Source organism: Triturus cristatus, chromosome 10 (assembly GCF_964204655.1).
Source record: "Triturus cristatus chromosome 10, aTriCri1.1, whole genome shotgun sequence".
In the NCBI taxonomy this organism is placed as follows: domain Eukaryota; kingdom Metazoa; phylum Chordata; class Amphibia; order Caudata; family Salamandridae; genus Triturus; species Triturus cristatus.
In genome coordinates, this window is record NC_140593.1 from 509,306,279 (window position 1) to 509,322,160 (window position 15,882).

The following is a 15,882-nucleotide window of genomic DNA, read 5'->3' on the forward strand; positions in this document are numbered from 1 at the left end:
TGAGGCGATGTTGAAGTAACGGACATGGTTCATTATCGGTGCATATAGATTGACATATTGAATGAGGCACCGACGTGATGGAGAAATTTTGTTGTCCTATTTGTTTTTAGATTGTGTACGACAGTAGCATACTTGCCTGCATGAGGGACTCCCGCTTGGAGTTTTCCTCTTAGTGACGAAGTGGAGGGCTGGTACGAGCGACTTGGGCCCCCACATGGTAATGACAATACACGTATTGTGTAATGGTGTGTGTTTAACTTGTGAGAGAGATAAAACTTTGTTAAGTGACCTGGCTTTGTTTCTTTCTTCACTTGACAGTCACTGTATGGAATGACACCAGTGTCCCTGATTGGTGATTAAAGACCCTTCAGCCCTGACGAAATTGCCTTAAATCAAGATTAGCAATGAAACATGTCGGCCTAAAGGTTTGCAATAATGCAGCCAATTTTTAGTTTGAATAAGTGCACACGTGAATAATAAAGTTGGTAATTGTGCTACTTATTTCAATTTTAAAAATCATGGGGTCTTGTTTTATAAACACCACACTTGGTATAATTTTTTGCACTTTTTTTGGGACACAACTTTATTATTTGAGGCAAGATGGTTACCAATGATGAGAAAAGTGGGCATAGCTGGTGAGTACCAATCAGTAAGCTCTACTGGTGGTGCGCACGTGAGGTGCCATCTTGTCCTTTTTACATATAGGAATTTTTTCAGGTTTACATATAGATTGATGTAACCTTTCTCTGACGTGGTACTAAATATACATCCCTATATGTATAGGGGGTATAGAGATACTGTGACTTTCATGTGAGGACGTTTTTAGTAAATATAGAAAATCTAGGCAGTAGAGTGGGAGGACACTACCTCGAATGAAAGTGAGGAGTGTTTTGTAAAAAAGTGTGATGTGATAGAACCTTTTCCTCCACTTATACAACCAGCCTCCAGATGAGTAGCCTATAATGAACAGGGCTTTAGTATATATGTGGCGTACTGAGTGGAGGGCGACCTGTTTGTTCTTTCCCTTTGTAGCTCCTTGTTGATTGAGTAGCTCCTGTATCAACCAGAAACCGATCAGTAGAGCCCAAGACATTTGCATCAATATAAGGACCTTTCTGATCTATTGGGACCTCATTCGGTTCCTTAGCCCATCCTAGGCATTCCTATGCATTATCAGAATCCCCAAGACCATCATCTGACATTTGATATTGATTCGGTCTATCAAAGGTATTAGAATAATTCGGTCCGTGTTCAACTGTCTCAAATCTGGTACGATTTCCTATTCCTCCCCTATGTCCTGAATTCCCTGGACGTCCTCTCATACTTCCTCTAACCCGTTGAAACTGCTGACCTCGCAAAAGGGGGCACTCAGAACGCCAATGTCCATTCTCTTTACAATAAGCAAACTTATCAGAAGACAAAGTTGATCGAGAGAAAGGGGGTACACCAAGGGTATATACTGCATGTCTACCTCTACCACCACCTCTGAATGGTGGACCATATACTTGAGCCAACATAACTTCCGTCTTTAAATCCTTAACCTTCTTATCCTCTTTGCCTTTTGCTTCCAATTCCTGACGCTCATAATACTGGGCCATAGTCGAAAGGGAGACTGGGAAGATGTAGTCCACAAACTCTCGCTGGCCTTAAGGCGACTAGCTATTTCTGGCAACATGTTAGCGACAAATTTGTCAACAAACAGATGCTTACCCGTGTCATCTGTCAATGACTGCCTACTAAAATCATGGAATGTCTCCTTCAAATTGTGTAAAGAAATCAAAAACGGACTCATCCACTTTCTGTTTACAAGACGCCAATGATGTCCAATCTATTTTCTTAGGGGGTATGAGAGTTTTCAACTTAGTCACAATAGCTTTGGGAAGATCTAATATCTCCTGTTGTGGTTTCTGCGCAGGTTCCCTAGCCACCTCTATTTCTTCTAAATTCACCCAAGTATCACCATATGCTACATTATCATCTATTTTCTGAATTGTTCTCCACATATCAGGGGGCAAAATAAGTCCAAAGAACATATCGATATCTGGCAAGGTCATAGTGCAGGAGCTAATGGCTCCTTCCACTTCTTCATAGAAAGCGGCCAGATGTTTCCGTGTATCGGGCAAAGCAGCCTTAAGAGCCATAATGTCTGCTCTACTCCAAGGAGTATAGACCCAATTTTAAACAAAATATCCCTTTGCATCATCTGAATCTTTATTGGCACTTGTTCCCGCACCCTTCAGATGAACATACAAAGACGCAGCTTCACGCATTGGTTTCTTGCAGGCACATGTATCAAAATCAAAATTAGCAAATTCTTAATTGCGAAAACTAGGGAATCGCAATAAAAAAAATCGCTATCTGGAATGCATGAAGCCACTCACGAATAAATAGCGAATCGCTATTAATCGCAAAAACGATAGCGAGGACACAAAAGCAACTCGCGAACCCATAAAATCTCAAATTGCGATCTCGCTATTTGCGATCTCGCTATTTGCGATCTTGCTATTTGCGAAATCGCTAATAGCGAAAATCGCAAAAAGCGATTCGCATTGGAAGCAGGCTGATGACATCACAACCAGGAAGTCATCCAGTCCATGCTTCATTCAGTGCCCTGAGGAGCTCAGAGGAGGAGGCAGAGTACTGAAGCTGACCTGGAACACTTCCTAATCTGTATCCACTTTGTCAGATACAGGATGGACAAAACAACATCAGGGGAGAGTGCCACACCCAGGAAGAGGAAGATGAAGTTTTCTGAGAGGGTCCTGGAATATCTAATTGAGGAGGTCAGCAGAAGCCATGATAAATTATTTGGCAAATTGTTTCCAAAAGTGCCAGAGGCAGAAAAGAGGAAGATATGGCTGCGCATCAAGGCAAAACTGAATGCTGTGGGAGTCACACACCACAGCATTGATGACTTAAAGAAAAGGTGGTACAACCTGAGGATACGTGCCAAAGAGCGCATAGCTGAAAGGCTGAAGGAAGCAGGTGCCACTGGAGGGGGACCATCGACTGCACCCACCAACACAGCCCTGGAGGACCTTGTTGAGGCGACAATCCAGCCTGAGGCAGACGTTGGAGTCACACAGCTGGACACATCTGGCACAGCAAGTACCACACAAGGTAAGATGCATGCAAGCGTTAATCCTTTGTGTTATGTATAATCGTGCACATACCCCCAGGCAAATCACAGTGTACAGATCAAACGCCAGGCCACGTTTCCCCTCATACACTAAATGCATCATGGGAGTTGTAGTCATGTCAGCCAAGTGGGCATTCAAAAGCAACAATGGCAAGCAAAACACACCAACACTGCATGGCAGCCAGTTTTTCTAGTCAGTGATTTAATCTGAGCAAAGTATGACAAATGAAAAACAATTGTAGGATTAACCAAAATTAACATAGCACTGTTTCACATCACAGATGCAGCTGAGGCAGATTCCAAGGATCGTGACCGCCTCCGCATCTCTGAGGCACCTGCTGAGACCGATGTAGAGATTCCAGTGGACCCAGCATGCACACCACTGCCACCACCAAAACGCAGGGCACATTTACCCTCACTGCAGCCAATGGAAACCGAGCTGACTCCATCACCCACTGCAGGCCCGAGCCAGCCACGTGTTGCAACACCAACTCCACCACAAGCACAGGTCCAACCAGGACAACGCCGCAGGTCCAGGGCCCGTATTGCTGCACGTGATGAGCAGGCAATGACTGTGTATGGTGGCTTAGAGTCACAGATGTTACGCGTGCAGCGCCTGCAGGGGAGACACATGGGCACAATTAATCAACAGATCGCAAAGCTGGCAAAGAACATCAGCACAATGGCAGACAGTGTACGTGAGCTGACAACAGTGGTTGCTGAGGGTACTCGACAGACAAACTTGAGCCTACAGGAGCTCACCCGGGCGGTGCTTGCAGGACAAAGCACTAAGCGGAGAAGGCATCGCCAGAGCTTGATCCGCATGTCAGTGAATACAAGGGCCATCAACAGGCTCAGCAACACCACTGCGCTATTGGCACAGCACTCCGTGGCAGCCCAAATCGATCTTGGACATTTCTGTGGGGATGTTGCCAGGGCCTTAGGACAAGTGACCACTGCTGTGGAACACATCCAGTCCAGGACGGGCATCGAGCCTCAGTAGCCTGTCAGTGCCAGTGACCACTGCCAGGAGGCGCAGTTCGCGCAGCACCACATCCACAGTTACACCTCAGGGTGATGTTGCAGAGGAGGCTGGGAGTACGTGGCAGGAGGCACTAGACATGCATATCCTCCTATTTTTGGCTATGGTGGTGTAACTATGGTCAATTACAACGTAGTGATTGCCATCCAGTGCTTCGAACTTTTTCATTTGACTTCATACCTCAATGCAATCACCATCCTAATTTGCACTATTCTCTTTGTTGATTAACATGTGCTCATGTTAATAAAACATTAACGTTTACCATTTAGTTGTTATGGCTCATTATTACCTACCTCAGAAATGATGTTGTATGATGTGTGCACGTCTCCTTTGCCCTTCTGCGGAGTTCGCAACATGTGCTTGTTGGTGTTGTGCGGGTGGTTGGTTGTCCCCATCAGACTCACTGTCGGACATCTCTATGTGTATGCCTCTTCTGGTGGCAATGTTGTGCAACATAGCACATGCAGCCACTACCCTGCAGCAGGTCTCTGGACGGTACTGCAACGCTCCACCAGTTTCGTGTAGAATACGAAAGCGACTTTTTGGTATTCCAAAAGTGCGTTCAATCACATTCCGTGTGCTGATGTGTGCCACATTATACCTTTGCTCATGTGGTGTGGCTGGGTTCAGGTATGGTGTCAGGATGTAGTCCCGCACCGCGTATGCGCTGTCACCTATAGGGTGGAAAGCAAAGGGTTACCCACAGTTATGCAATTACATTTGTTTGTTGATGTAGCATATGTGTGTACCAAGTAGATGTCCCTCGCCAAATTCACCCCTGAGCAGATGCCTGTGGATGCCACTGTGCCGGAATATATAGGAGTCATGGGTGCTTCCAGGAAATATTGCCACGATGTCCATTATGATATGCTTAGCATTGCACACAACTTGCACATTAATTGAGTGATAGGATTTTCTGTTCCTGAAGATGTATTTGTTGTCTGCTGGGGGACAGATAGGGACATGCGTACAGTCTATGCATCCAATCACATGAGGGAATTGTGCTACCAGGTAGAAGTCAAGTTTTGTCTTATTCAATTCCTGTGGGGTTGTGGGGAAGGTGATGTGGGTGTGGATCCTTGTCATCATGGTGTCAAGGAAGTTTTTGAAGAAGCGTAAGAGTGAGCTTTGTGATACCCCTCTGGCTACGGCTACTACCCCCTGGAAACTGCCTGACACTAGTAGGTGCAGGCAACATAGGACCTGTACATGTGCAGGGATAGCATGGGTCCTACGGGTATGGTGCTGCAATAGGGGTTCCAATTCTGCAATTAGCTGCATGATCATTGCACGGTTCAGCCTGTACTTATCGTAGATTTCATCCTCATTTTGGCCCAGCAATGTTATGCGCACTCGAAAAATCCTCTCCTGTATCCTCCTTCTGCGCTGGGCTGCTGCAATGATCCTCATCCTCCTTGCCAGCACGTAGAGGGCTGCCATTGTGAAAGGCTTCAAGGGTCTCCTGAGTCATTTTTAAAGGGTTTCAGATTAGTGGCACCTGTGCATATTATTTTTTTTAAACTTTACCACCTGATTGTGATTCCCCTTATTCTGCACTTGCTAATTTGCGATTTTCTTGTAATTCGCTATTTGCGATTTTCTGTGCATTTCATTGCGATTCTTTAATTGCTAATCGCTATTTGTGGGTGCCGTTTTATGTTTGGCTGTTAAAGATTCGCGCTAATTTTGCGGCTGGGTTTTTTGCGAATTTCTTGCATTTTTGGTATTATGGCTGCTGCATTGGGAACCTTTGTTTTGCGGTTGCAAATGGTCTATTTTACCGATTCGCAATTTTTGCGAGTTGATTTTGGCTTGATGCATGTGCCAGGTGGTAACTATAGTATCACTAGGGTCATTGGCTGTTTCCAAAACTTCTTCTTTTTGGGCTGGGGTCTGAACTGTTTGCGCATTTGTAACTTTACTAGCTGATTTTTGCTCCGCTTTTAAACGTAGTGTATCATGTCTTAATTTAGTTCCATCACTTAATTGTTTATAATCAGAATTTATATCAGTGGGCTCTAAGTTTTCAGAAACGTTTCTAAAACCAAGTATTACCTCCCAGGTGAACTTCTCTGCAAAATATAACTGCTCTAAATTCTTCCACTGCTGAACCATTGCTACAAGGTCTAGAGCAGAAGTAGTCCCATGAGCTTCTTTCCGAGCAGTGGATCTGATATTGACCTTATAATCAGTAGTCAAAGTAGAACGAGTCTGCCACCCATCTTGCTTATCTATGTCTTTATCATCTGAAGAAAAATGTTCTTCTTCATAAAGATCATTCTCAGGGGCAGAGGGAAACTTATACGGGAGCGGAGGTCGATCTAACAAGATGGAATTATTCTGAGGTTTATTAAGTATGGGATAAATGGGGCGCCCAATAGGGTACTGCCCAGTTACCTCTAAACGACGCTCTCTTTCCTCTTTTTCTTTCATTGCCTTCATCTCTTTATTTTTTAATTCCAACGCTTTTTTATATATTGTTTTTCGCTGTTCTTTTTCTGCTATAGCTTCTTCTTTCCTCACTCTCTCTTGCACTTCTTTCTCCCACATGTGTACACAATCAAATATATCTTGTCGACTTTTCCTTTTAAACAAACACTGTTCTAAATATTGAATCTTCTTAAAGTCAAATGACCCATTCACTGGCCATTGTAGATCAGGATCCTTTTTTGTATATTTGTTCCACAGTGTACTATACATTATGGAAGAAATACCATATTTAACATACATATATCGATTAGGTGTCCCCTCTGGGGGAGCCGGTGGACTTCTTTCTAAATCCGTTTTGTTACCACCAAGACAGCAACACAGCCTACGGAGTGTGCTGGAAACAGGCATGCTACCAAATTTTTGTAAAATATTACTTTTCCAAAATATTCAAAAGTAGAGAAAAATCTCCACATTACCTGCTTTTATATTTTGCAAAAAATAAATCAAACAAACAAAACCAAAATCTTGGCCAAGCAAATCAAGAGTGCCGTTTCAGCGACCTTACCAAACAAGAGTCTCCAACTTCCAATTGCCAATCTCTTGGTCGACCTAATGGTCACTGCAAAAAATTACACCAAAGGATACCTCAGTCGGGGCCGGCCACCACCTGGAGGGTCAAATCGAAAAAATTGGAAAAGTCACTTCGGTCTGCAAATACAAGGGTCTCCTCAAGCAGGACGTCTTCTCAGTAATATTCCACTCTTCCGTCAAGACCACTCCTTTGGACGGCCGCGTCTCCGATGAGGCCCGACGTTGGGCGCCAACTGTGGAAATGTGCCTTTTAATGGACACACCGGTGCAGGGGTCCCCCTTCTCTGTCCACGGGTCCGTAGACCATCAAAATAGAGATTGGCACTGAAGCTGGAATTCAAATACCAAGTTTATTAATCACTCATGAGTGGGACCACGTCCATACAACACCCTCAAGTGTTCCAGGAGGTAGTACATTGAATACACAGACAATGGTGCTTATATACACACTTTGTTGCAGAGTAAGCATGTAGATACAAATAGATGGTACAGTCCTACACAGGAATAGTTACCGACAAACATGGGCAGATGGGAGATCACTTAGTCAGCAAAGTGGAAGGGGGAAACAGAACTGTTTACAACAGCAGAAAATAGTTGACAGTTACATCTTTAACCAGGTGCATTTCAGCAGCTACAGGCCTTTGCTCAGCACATACATTGCTTTGGCCCAGTACAGAAGGAGTTAACTAAAGCTGATGACTCAAGCAGAATAGAAGAGCAAGCAACAGTGAAGATTGAAGAATTACACAGCTAACAAAATGGATGCCACAACCAAAATGGTTTCAGCTTATGCTAACGGAAATTATTTCAGATTTCCACACCCCCACAGCTGCATAAGAAGAGGTAGGCTCACCCAGGAGAAAAGGGGGAGCTACCCTACAGGCTACACCAGCAAATGTTCACTGCCCAAACTCAGTGAGGCTGCAATGGACTGTGTCGTACTCACTATCCTGTTGATCACCAGCCTCTAATTCAATACACGCAGCCTGAACATGGTGGGGCAGACAAACCACAGGATTAGAACGAGCGTGCAGGCCTTCATCAAACCAGGAATAAAACGGGCAGAGCGGAAAACTGGGCTCTCGACTAGATAACCACTCCATAGCCACAGCTCACTATAACAGCACAAATTCATCTGGGATTGTTGCACTATACCCCAGCAGCGAACCGGCAAAGGGCGAACTCAGCATTATAGTAACTACTGTATTCAACTCATAGCCCCCGTACCGAGTCTGGGTGAACAGGAAACCAACAGGCCACATGAGTTATATCACGGTAGGCTGCAGGGAATACCCCCCCACAGTGACTCAAGGGGTTTACCCATAATGGCATCCAATAAAGGAAGTTGTGGCGTGCAGCAACCGAAGATAGACAAATTTACCTGTCACAAATCACAGGACGGGGTCAGTAAGTCCTAGCGTCGATCTGGAAAACTAACTGAAACCGTAGGAACAGGATTCCCCCATGCTACAGGACATCATGGCGGCGATTAACGGAGTTCGTACCTCGCTCGAAGGACGCATAGATTCAGTTTCCACCGATATATCCCTGCTTAGAGTAGACCTCAGGAAAATGGACTCCAGAGTGCTGGAGGTGGAAGACTGCGCCAAAAGCCTAGTGGTGGACACGTCAGTGTTAAAGTAACAAGTCGCGGAGCTGCAGGAACACACCGAACAACTTTCAATGCAATTTGATGACTATGAAGGGCACTCAAGAAGGAACAATCAGGCACATGCATCAAACGTTAAAAAAAATCGCAAAATTAGCGAATCACTATAAAATGGCTTTTGCGATAGCAAAATACCGTGTAGCAATGCATCAACGGCATATTTGCGAAAACACAAGTTTTCGCAAATATAAAGAATCGCTAAACAATCTGCAAATATTTTTGAGAATCTGTATTTGCGTCTCCCAAATAGCGAATCAAAAAATAAAGAATCGCAAAATATATGTATGAAAAATCGCAAGTTGCGATTTTAGAGAAAATCTTAATTTTGCAAGTGCTAAATAAGAAGGATCACAACCAGGTGGTAATCATGAGTGCAATTCAGATACAGCAGAAAATCAACTTAAACGTATTTAAACATACCCAGAATGAGCTACCACATTTCGCAATGGCAGGGATTTACCTGATGGCGAGGAGGATGAGGCTGCTGGACACAGACGGAGGTGAATAAATTAGCGCATTATCAGAGTCCGCATAACTTTGCTAGGACAGCAAGAGGATGAGATATACGATAAGTATAGGCTCAATGCAGCAATGATCCTTGATCTAATCAATTAATTGGATCCCATTCTGCAATGACAGACACGTAGGATCAATGCTATCCCAACGCATGTGCAGGTCCTATGTTGCCTACAACTACTGGCGTCAGGCAGTTTTCTGGGGGTCATTGCAGCAGCTGGAGGTGTATCGCAAAGCGCACTTTCAAGAATATTCAAAGCATTCCTTGATGCCATGATGGCCCGGATCGGGTCACACATCAATTTCCTCACCACCGCGCATGACCTTGCAAAAACTAAAAAGGAGTTTTACCAGATAGCTCGCTTCCCACATGTTTTAGGTTGTATTGATTGCACCCATGTAGCAATATGTCCCCCTGCAGCACAGGAATATCTATTTAGAAATAGAAAATGTTATCATTCCCTTAATATTCAGGTTGTTTGCAATGCCAAAAACATAATTACAGACATTGTGGCGCAATTTCCAGGAAGTGCACATGATTCTTATATATTCAGGCAAAGTGGCATTCAAACCCGTCTTGTCAGGGGAGAATTTGGAGAGGGACATCTGTTTGGTAAATATGTGTAATTGATTCTCACAGTCATTGTACGTATGCCAATGTCAAACTGCCACTGACCCTTTGCTTACTTACATGTAGGTGACAGCGCATACGCCTTGCGTAATTACCTTTTGACTCCTTACCTCAATCCTACAACTGCCAACCAACAGAGGTGCAATGCAGCGCATATTTCAACAAGGAACATCATAGAGCGCACATTTGGGCTGCTGAAGAGCCGATTCAGATGCCTCCATAAGACCGGTGGAGAACTTCAATACAACCCTGAACAATGCTGCAAGATAGTAGCAGCATGTGCCATGCTGCACAATATTGCGACAAAGGGAGGCATGGAAATCGAGGTGTCTGAAAGGGACTCGGAGGATGAGAACCAGTAAGTGCCACACCGCCGTGCAGCACAAGGGGCAAGCGCAGCAGAAGGGCGCAGGAGAAGATTGAACATCACACAAAATGATTTCTGAGGTGAGGAATGATGACACAAAAAGTATATATTGCAATCAAGGTATGTTTTATTTAAGAAAATTATGGCATGAGTGTTGAAGCACACTTTTAATGTAACCAGTGGCACAGGATTTTCTGTAATGGACATAAGTGGTATGAAAATAAATAATGACTTGTAAGTCAGTCAAAATGTTTGATTACATCAATGGTTACGTCACCATATCATAATGTCATTGTACATGGCAGTCTAGCGCTTTCTCACACGAACACCAAGACGCCTGTCAGAGCCAGCATCTTCATCCCTTATGTTGGTAGTGGAGGGGGTACTGCTGCGTGTGTTGCGCCTTCCTGCGTGGACATGTTGGCTGCAATTGTGGAAGCATGCATCATTTCCACTGCATTGGTCACCTGGTCCAGTGCCTTAGCCACATCCCCGCTCCAATTGGACATTTCTGTTTACATGGTCACAGACCTACGTGCCAGCAGTGCAGTTGTTGTGGCCAGCCTATTATTGGACTTAGCATAGATGTTGAGGTGCTGCATTAGTTGACGATGGTGTATTTTCTGGGATGCATGTCCCTCCTGCATAACCTTGGTCAGTTGCCGCACACAATCTGACAGTACTGCAATGTTGGCTGCCATCTTCCCAATTTGTATCTGTACTGAACGAGTGTTTTTGGCCTGCAGGCGCTGCATACGGAGCATCTGTCCCTCAAGACCACCCCAGACATCATTTGGTTGGTCCTCCAGCTGTGTTCTGAGTGATCTAGCTCTTCTACGCCGGACTCTGACATTGCTTTTGCGGACCTGTGTATGTGGATTTGGATTTGGAGTAGCTTGGCCATGGCTGGCCTCTGGTGTTGCATTTGCCTCATCATCAGAATCCATGGTGACCAGTGGTGGGACAGTTGCCCTGCGTGTGTTTGGGGCACGTGATGGATTTGTTGGCAACACCGGTGTGTCCATATTTCCAACTGCGCTGGTGTCCTGCATGTCCTGGTAGTCACTATCCTCAGCTTCTACACGTTCTGAATCTGTGAGGTTTAACAGTGCAAAACAGCATTAATTTATGTCTGTGATGTCATGTCACAGTAATCAATTTTTTGCTTTGTTATTAAATTGAGAATATATTTCACTATTTTGAGTAGATTTTTTCCTATTTGTGTGTTTGTCATTGTAACTGCTTGACCTGCCTACATCTCCCATAATGCACTTCCATTTATGAATACATTGTGTACTGGATGTTCAAAGTGTGCACTTGTGCTGTACTGAGGTGATGTTCTACCTTTATAATTTAGGACAATGGTAACATGCATTCATCTTACCTTCAGATGTGTTTGCTGCTCCTGACGTGTCTAGCTGTGTCACACCAACAACAGCTTCAGGCTGGATTGTGGATTCAACCATGTCCTCCATGGTAGTGTTCCCAGTGTCTGTCGGTGTTCCCCTCCTGTCTTCCTTGCTTCCTTCAGCCGGTCAGCAATGCGCACCTTAGCCCGACTGCGCAAGTCGTACCATCTTTTCTTCAACTCATCGATGGTGCGGTGTGTCACCCCAATGGCATTCACCCTCTTTTGGATCCGGAGCCATATTTTGCGTTTCTCCTGCTCTGCCACTTTTAATGATAATTTCCCAAACAGCTTATCATGGCTGTGGGCAACTCCCTCAATGAGGGTGTCAATTTCTGAAAATTTCATTTTCCTCTTCCTGCCTGTTTGGCTGTCCTCTGCTGTTTGTGGAGTTTCGATTTTTTTTACAAATGCCAGGTGTTTCTAATGTCTCAATCCCACTCCTGTTCAGCTCCCAGAGTCAGCTCCCTCCTCTCCCTATGAGTGGGCACAGAAAATGAGGCTTCTGCTGCTGACCTCCTGGTTCTGATGTCATCAAGATGCATCAAAAAGCGACTTCGGTAATAGCGATTTCGCAAGTAGCGAAATCGCTATTAGCGATTTCACAATTACCGAAATCGCAATTATTTTTGCTATTTTTAGCGATTCTTTAATTTTTCACAATTTATTTGTTGCATAGGGTTTTGCGATTCTTTATTTGCGATTCCTTAAAAATCGCAAATAAAGATTCGCAATCTTAAACAATGATGCAAATGTTCGCATTCTTGGTGTACCGGAATGGGCGGAGGGTCCAGCAGCAGATTTATTTGTTGAAGAATTAGTGCTAAAACACTTGCAACCCAAACACCTCTCCGATAATTTCTCTATGGAGCGTGCTCACTGAATACCAGGGGGAAGGCCCAAACCAGGGGCACCACCACGACCCATCCTTGCTAGAGTGTTCAACTTTCGTGACCGAGACGTTATCCTTCAAACAGCTCACAATGCACCACCCCTTAAATATGAAAACAGCAACATTTCCTTTTTCCCAGACTTTACCGCTAAGGTGCAGAAACAGAGATGCTCCTTTTTGGAGGTTAAAAAAGCTCTTCCGACACAAGGAATTAAATATGCTATGCTGTTCCCGGCCAAACTGCGAGTTGAGGCGGAGGGCAAAAGTTGGTTTTTCGTGGAGCCAGAAGACGCCATGGACTGGCTAGATGGGTGGCGACGAGTGGGAACCGGAGGGTGCTTGGACCAACAGGAGCGCCGAGGGACAAAGCAACAACAGTGGAACGATCTAACACAAGACGACGGAGACCAATAGGTCACAGGAGGATCCTGAACAACCCCCAAAACGTTGCTACCAAAACTGATGCCATGATTACCCCAGGAAGGGGGAAACATCAAACTTGAGCATAATACCACTGAACTGTTCACACAAGACGGAAGGTGAAGGGGGGAGGAAATAGATGAGGTGGAAATGAAGATGGGAAGAGGCGACGGGAGCCCCAATCCCCTCACAAACTTATGTTTACCGAGTGACAAGACAAAACAAGAGAGACTCCCAGTGCCTACTTAAAAATTTCAAAATCATAGATGAGGATACTATTAAATGTGCGTGATTTATGGGCACAAGGTCTGATTGACTTAAGGGGGGGGCGGGGGAGGGTTGGACCGGGCTGTTGACCAGGCACCTTTAAATGGAGGAAGGGGTGACAGGCACTCTGCCTTGTTGGGGAGTGGGTTGTTCGGAATCCACTGGCTGGGGGGCCGGGAGGGGGGCGTTATGGGAGGGGAAGAGGGGGGGATATGTTTTGTTCATATGTTCAAGTCACAAGGTTTGACACACTGGAATCAGTCACATGGTAAAGGGGATGAGACCAAATTGATCTGCAAAACCTGATGATCTGTCAATTACTGTTTAGAGACACGAAGAGTGATTATTGAAGTGTCCGCTCCTTACGATATTTCCCTGAGCTCCCAAGAAGCCTCTCAAATGGACACATGGCGGGCAGATTCGTAGACACATCACTTTCCATTCCAACCTGGAATGTTCGTGGAATGGGGGACAAATTAAAACGGGGCATTATATTACAGTATCTTAAAAGACAAACCCCCGATCTGGTCCTGTTACAGGAAACACACCTGGTGGGAAATAAGTGTAAAGCCCTGACGCAGTGGGGCTATAAACTCCTGGTAAATGCGGGTTACACTTCGGGATCTAGGGGAACTGGCATCCTAGTCAAAAAGAACTTACCCCGATACGCACATGGGCAGACCCCCAGGGTAGATTGGCTGTACTAGAGGCAAGTTGGGAGGGGAAGGCGCTTAATGTAATATCAGCATACCTTCCGCCAGCGTTGGGTAAGGTGGCCCTCATAGACCTTGGGAAAATCATGATAGATCTCCCAGTTGGAATCCTTATTCTTGGTGGCGATTTTAACATGACTCTTGACGACCATATGGATAGGCAACCAATACGCCCCCAGGTTCGCCCCAGCACGCCTATGTCAGAGTTCACGAAGGCCATGGGACTTACTGGCATTTGGCAATTTCTCCACCCAGATCAAACCCACCTCACTTATTATTCAACTGCCCACAAAAACCTATCTCGCATAGATTATTTCTTAACACAGGTGGCAGATATTGGCAATTTTGAGAACCAACGTTGTCTATCACGAGGCATCTCTGACCACTCTCCGGTGTGGGTGGAGCTTACATACTATAACCAGCGGCAGAACAATACCATAGTTATTAACCCTTGGTTGCTTAAAATTCCGGACATAAAGGAGAGTCTAATAACCCAGTCGGAACATTATTTCAAAGAAAACGTGGGTTCAGTGGAATCGGCACAAACAATATGGGAGGCCTTTAAAACGGTCCTGAAAGGGCAGGCATTGGCAGTCAAAGTGGGTTATAATAAAAAACAACAGGCGCAATTAGCGCAATTTGAGAGCGGCCTACACCAGCTCGAAACAGAGCACGCACAATCACCCAGTGACATTACTGCCCACCAGATATCCATTAAACAGCTAGCATATAAAACCCTAGCTGTGGAGAGGGTACGGGCCCGATTGCTTGACACACGGCATAGGCTTTACGAACTGGGGGATAAAGCTGGCAAGATGCTGGCGTGGTTGGAAAAGAGGGCGCAGGAAGAGCGCTGGGTACCCAGAATAGCACTTTAGTAATACGCAACATGTCTCAGACCAGCAAGCCATCGCGGATGCATTTGCAGATCACCTCAAGAGGGTGTTCACCTCCTCGACCACTGCTATGGCAGAAGACTGCCGCCAACTGCTAGCAGATATCCGTTTGCCTACCCTAACCACTGAAGATAGTAATATATTGGAGGTGGATCTTTCAGACGATAAAATCGGCCTAGCAATAAACAGTGTACAATCAGAGAAGGCAATGGGGCCCAATGGGATCCCAATTGAATTCCTAAAAGCAACGGCCTCGCATGTTGCGTCCCACTTACGAGAAATGTATAATGAAAGTTACGAAAAGGGAGTTTTGCCAGAGGACCAACGGTTGGCCTCTATTGTGGTTATTTGTGAGCCGGGGAAACCCGCTGATAACTGCGGATCCTACAGGCCGATCTCATTAATCAACGTGGAAGCGAAAATCCTTGCCAAACTCCTGGCGTCTCTCCTGATCTCAAGGATGTGGACCAGTCGGGCTTCATACCAGGCCGGAACACTGCTTTAAACATCCGTCGTCTTCATAATGTTCTGGGCCGCAAACAACTAATAGAGGAAGACGCAGTGGTATTGTCCCTGGATGCCAAAATGGCGTTCAATTCCATAGAGTGGACATATCTTTTTGAAGTGCTTCAGCGCCTAGGGATTGGCCCCAAATTTATAAATTGGATGCAGCTGCTCTACACGGACCTAGAAGGCCAGGTCAGAGTCAACAACTGCCTATCCAGGATATTTTCACTAAGAAGTGGCACAAGACAGGGCTGCCCCCTGTCTCCCCTAATTTTCTCATTAGTAGTAGAGCCACTGGCCTCCTGGGTGAGGGTGGATCCACTGATTAGAGGGTTGAAGTGGGCAAAAGGACATGAAGATAGGATATCCCTTTACGCCGATGATATCCTGCTAT